We start from the raw sequence: 6,000 nt of genomic DNA on the forward strand, positions 1-6,000 counted from the left end.
TATTTAAGCTATTCAAAGTCAAACTTCAACACATATTTGTACCAACTTGAGCTTGGAAGATGTGTGGTCAAATATCTAAATTTCAGGCTAGGCTCAAAATGTGGCTTTACCACTTGACCAACGTGTGTGATCCTTGGCATATTTATTTAATTTCACCATGACCTACCTGTTAAAATTAGGTTCCCCTAGAAGTGATTAAGTTTGCATCATAAGCTAGTCCAAAAATCCTCACTCATGGTTTAATAGATGGCCAGCACAGGCATTAGGACATACACACAAACATCTAACTTTGAAAATATCTCTGGGCCACATTTATTGAACAAAACTGTGTCATTCAATAGCAAATCAAAGCAAACACATACAACAAAGAGCAATTATGGACAATTGCATATTAGAACCAGTATGTAAACAGTATGTACCAGACAATTATGTACAGGGGCAAGGGATACCAGAAGGCCGCAAACCCCTCAACCAGCACCGTCTGTCTCCTGATGCAGCCCTTAAAGCCCTAGCACTCCCTTGCACTCTCCACTCAAATAAAATGTGCTGCAAACAAGCAACAAAAAAGAACAGTTTGTGTTTAAAATGTAATTTTGGACATGAACCATTGATGGGAGACATTCAGAATGGGACTACTGTAGGGCTTCAATTGGAAAGGGGGTGGTGGGTTGTGGAATGGGTGGGTGAAGGGAGGATTGTATACGTGTGTATGTTATTGGAGGATATGTTGTTGTGCTCGAAATATTGTTAAGGTCAACGAGACTACCTGTATTGATTGGACATGGTATGTTCTGTTCTTGAAATTAAAAGAAATTTTATTTTTTGTTTAATTTTGTTGGAAACAAAATCTCCTATTCCTTGCTTCAGTATTCTGTGGTGGGCGGGGGGTTCTATCATTAACAACAAGATGGATGGAGCACAAGCATCTCCTCTGGGGCCTGCTGGGAGTAGCCACAGTGCTCAGGAAGGTATTGTTGGGCGGACACCATCTGAGATGGTACATAGACTAGGGGTCACAGTCCTCAGCCCTCTCAGAGCAGGGAGAGGAAGCATCACCCTAAATTCTCCCAGGCCAGGAAAGGTATGCTGGGTGCTGGTGTAAATATGTGGCAGGGGAGGTACATGGGAACGGTGGTTAGGGCAGCTGAAGGACTGTGACTTGATGGTGAAAGGTGAATGAGGATTAGATATAACAGAAAGGGGAGAGCAGATGGGAAGGGAAGATAGGTAGATTGATGTTGCAACATTCCCTGCTTCTCTTTTGCTATGTGCTGTTTTTTATAGAGGTGTTCAAATGTATTTTTGCAGATCTGGGAAGATATGGGAAATCTGGATCAACGCCAGCGCTTTGTTTAGGGTACTCCTAGACCCACACCCAATGGAATGTGGGCTCCCCTGGTCACAACCCTGGCCCATCCAGATGAAAATGCCTGGAGCCGGGCCTGATCATACAGGCTTGGATGGCCACCCATCATCTTTGCCTAAATGATGGGAAAACAGAGCTCCTCCTTGTGGGCTCCCCACATCATCTTAAACTCATCAACCCTGCCATCCTCTTCTTTTGCATAGATGGTCACACCATCCCTGTTTCTGCCGATGTAAAAATACTGGGCGTCGACCTGGACGCTCAATGAAATATGCAAAAACATGTCAAAGCTATCGCTTCCTCTGCAGCCTACTCGACCAAACTTATAAACCTTTCTAGGAAATTCCTCACCTCTACCAATTGTCACACTTTAACCAGAGCCATCATAGGTAACACACTTGATGCCATTTTAGCAGGGACGTCCACCAAAAACATTAACAAACTTCAACTGCTCCAAAACAATGCCCTCAGAGCAGTATGGGGCTTGAAGCGTTCCAACCACATCTCTCTCATCAGAAAGGAGACATATTGGCTTCCCATCAAAGCCTGCATAGAATTTATACTCCTTGCTATTACCTACCACTGCTTACACAACACTACCCCTTACCTCACCAACCACATTACCAAGAAACATAACACGTGCAATCTACGCTCTTCCACTACATCAGCTCTGAGCATACCCAGATTTGCTAGAAAGAGAGCCGGGGCTCCTGTTTCACCACTATTGAACCCACACTGTGGAACGCCCTCCCACAGCAGATCCAAGACGAACATGCCTATGCGCTCTTCCGTAAAATATTAAAAACTGCCCTTTTTAACAAACTTATGTAAATTTTGGTCTGCCATACCTATTCTGAATTTGACTTATGATCTATGATGTTACACAACTACTTACTGTCTGACTCACAACTTAAGATGTAAAGCAACCACTTTTTCCGTATGACTCAAGTTCAATGATGTAATGTAATTACCATATTGTTTTCCATCAAGTACTAACTATGTACCTTTAGCGCTGTGATACCTCCGGGTCTGGGCGCTACCAATAAATACAATAAATACATAAATAAATAAATTCCCCATGATACAATCTACGACAATCATGCAGTTGGTGAACTTTGATTATCAATTTTATATTGTGTTGTTTTATCTTTCTCTCAAGTTTACACTAGTACTGAGATCAGATCAAACATAATTAATTTTTAATACTACCTCTTTGCTGGTGCACATTGTTTTCTTTCATACAGTACAAAATGACACAGACATCGCTGGATGAAATTTGTTTTTTTACTAAAATCAGTGGTCGAGGTGTACGAAAATAAGTAGTGGAACTATGTTCCCTGCTGGCCTGCACCCACTCCCCACAAACCCCATCACCATTCCCCCTCCCACACACAATACAAACCCCCAAACACTTGACCCTGCTGTTTAAGTAAACTTCCAGTGCACTGCACTGAATGTGCAAGTTTCAACTTCTTCCTACACTTTTATTTTAAAACAAAACCATTCCTGAATGGTTTCTTTTTAAAATAAAAGTATAGGAGCTGTAAAACGTAATTCAAAAAAATAGAGGAGCACCGCTCCCGACCACTTCGACCACTGACTAAAATTGTCTAATCGTATTTTGGGATAACTTTAGTACACTTAGAAAATGACAACCTTTGTTTTGAGTTTATTATCTAAAAAAACAAACCTGGCATTTGTGGACAGAAATAGTATATTTTCAGACAGGCCAAGTCAAAGTTTGAAGACTAAATCAGCTTTTTTATGGAAAATGAAAAGCTGAAGATGAAACATGGGGCCTCATTACGGGTCGGGGGTCCGGAAATAACAGTGGCGGTAAACCACTGCCCGCCTGCAGTCGGATGTGGAAACACCAGCACCATCACGAGATGGTGCCGGTGTTTCCACTTCCCCATTCCCATTGAGTTCAATGGGACTCAATGGGAATGGGGATTTACCGAATTCCGCCTCTGGAATTACCGGGACACCAGTGTCGTAATGCCCTGTTATTTCCGGGAGTCACGGAGGCGGAATGGTAATACGAGTCCGGCGGTAACCGAGCCGGAAAAACCGGCTGGTTGCCGCAGGACTCGTAATAAGGCCCATTATTTCAGAATGAGCTGATAATTGAGGGTAAAAACAGTATTCATCAAAAATGAGAATTTAGTGTTTGGGCTCAAAATGGGTATATTTAATGAAAATGAAAAATGTTCGGACAACATTAGTGAATTATCAGGATGTTTCAATCTGAGACCTGAATGATGATACATGTTGAGTTGGGGACTCTTCTTTTTTATGTTATATAGTATGATGCCCTTGATGCTACAAGGTACTTTGTTAGGTGTGTTTGTGGAGACATGTTGTGATACATACTAATATGGCTTTCATGCCCTGGAGGTAGGGTTCCGGGGCATGGACGGTAATAGGCCACCAATTCGAGCAATGAAAGAAATCGCTGAGGTCTGCGGGCCCCTACCGGTCATGCCCACCCCCATGGCAGGGCATGAATGCCATTCGCACCCCAGGGTTCATCCGGGATGAAAATGGCTTTCTTTTATTCCCCTCAGTAGATTCTCCTGACGGGAAGAAAAAATATGGCCCTGCCATAGGGAAAACAGGGAGAAGATCCCCTTGCCTCCCCACATTACAAAGAAAAAAAGGATGGCTACAAAGAAAAAAAAGATGGCTCCTCCCGGGCAAGGGCCACAGGTGACTGGATCAGCGGGCGAGACATGTGTATTCTCGCCCATTGTTCGAGCCATTAGATTGGCTAACGAGCCTTCCCCTGGCATGAATACATGTGCATGCCCTTGTTGTCATTATGCATAAATCTGTTGACTGAGATGGGTGTAACCTATGGGTTATATTTGTGGGTGAAACTGAGCACGTTAGAACATCATAAAATAATGAAATAAAACATTAAAATATAGGCTATCTGAACCTGAACCATCTCTGTAACCTGAAGGAGTAGCACTCATGTCTAAGGCCTGGGAGCGGTGTTCTTTTCACCCATCCAGCCTATGCCACGTAAATTTATAGTCAGATTGTGTATGCTTGAGAATCTAATTATTTATCAAATACTTATTAAACCACTCTTGAAAGGGAGGGCAGTTGGTGTTTAAACAGTCTCACTTTGCTGGGCCACTTGCTGTCATTTGGGGATGCTAATAACGACCTAAAATGTTTAAAGTTCACCAGCTACCACTGCTAATACAAAAGAACATTCAACAATGCTCAAGTGTGAGCTTTGTAGACTTTAAGGGCCCAATTCATGGAATTATCTGCGTGGTAAATTGGGGAATTGCATGCCAAATCGCCTGCAAAACCCAGTTTGTTGATTCATGGAATGGACTGTGCAGGACTTTTCCGGGATTTGCATGGAGTTCGTACTGGGCTGGCACAAATCTTTGAGTGGTCAAGCACCTTGCGCGAGACTCCAAGCAGAGTGTGGGACTGGCCTACGCAGTGACCCAAGTAGGAGGTGGAACATGCAGAATGAGGAAGAACACATGAAAATGTGGGTGTGGTGAGGTACGGTCCAAGGCCAAGCAATTGCACGCCCATTCGAACGCAAATACCACCGTATTCATGGAGTTCAAAAAAACACATGCAAACCGCATGATGCATACACCACATGATAGCAGGTTTAATATTCAACGTGCACAGGAACCAATGTGAATAAAGCACGCAATGCACACCAAAGCATCGTCTACAGTCACGATGAACCCAGCAATAGTAGGAGCTATCGTGCATGGACAACACAGGAGGAGGAGGATGCCCAGGGCTCGTATCTTCACACCACGCACTATGCTGTTTGGGATGCCGGATGACCAGGTATATGCCAGGTACAGGTTCCCCCTCATATAATCCTAGACCTTATCAGGGAGTGGGTAGATGGCTTAGCATCACCCACCATCTGCTCCCAGGATCTTACCCCCCTAGAAAAAGTGCTGACTGCACTTCATTTCATTGCAACTGTGTCCTTCAAGCGAACCACTGCAATAGTTGGTGGGATATCGCAGGCCACCCAATCCTGCTGCTTACAGCGGGTATTGACAGGCATAACAGCACATGCATGTGTGCTAAGGCACATATATATGCCCGAACAGTGGCAGAAAGGCAGACAGTGATCCAGGAATTTTATGGAGTAGCATACTTACCCCATGTACTAGGTGCAATTGACTGCACACATGTTTTGCTACGGCCACCCGAATGACGGAGCACATCTACAGGAATTGTAAGCACTGGCACTCCATGAATGTGCAGGTAGTGTATGATACCAATGGACTCATCATGGAAGTGTATGCCAATTTCCCGGGCAGCACACATGATAGTTACATTTTCCGCGAGTCACCACTGCACCAGGTCCCAGCATCTGGAAACATGGCAACGCATGGCTCATTGGTGAGTATGAACGGGCATGCAAATGCATGCATGTGACACACTGAACAATACAACCATGTACACCTTTATAGTGGACAATGCCGACCCGCTGTCAACATTCATGATGACGCCAATCCGTAACTCCACAACACCAGCTGAGGAGGGATATAATAAAGCACATGTATCCACTAGGGCCATAGTGGAGCACACATTCAAATGCAGAAGTCACAGTTCTGCTCCCTTGACCACTC

This window comes from Ambystoma mexicanum, chromosome 2p, assembly GCF_040938575.1.
Source record: "Ambystoma mexicanum isolate Mex_15411 chromosome 2p, UKY_AmexF1_1, whole genome shotgun sequence".
Lineage (NCBI taxonomy): Eukaryota > Metazoa > Chordata > Amphibia > Caudata > Ambystomatidae > Ambystoma > Ambystoma mexicanum.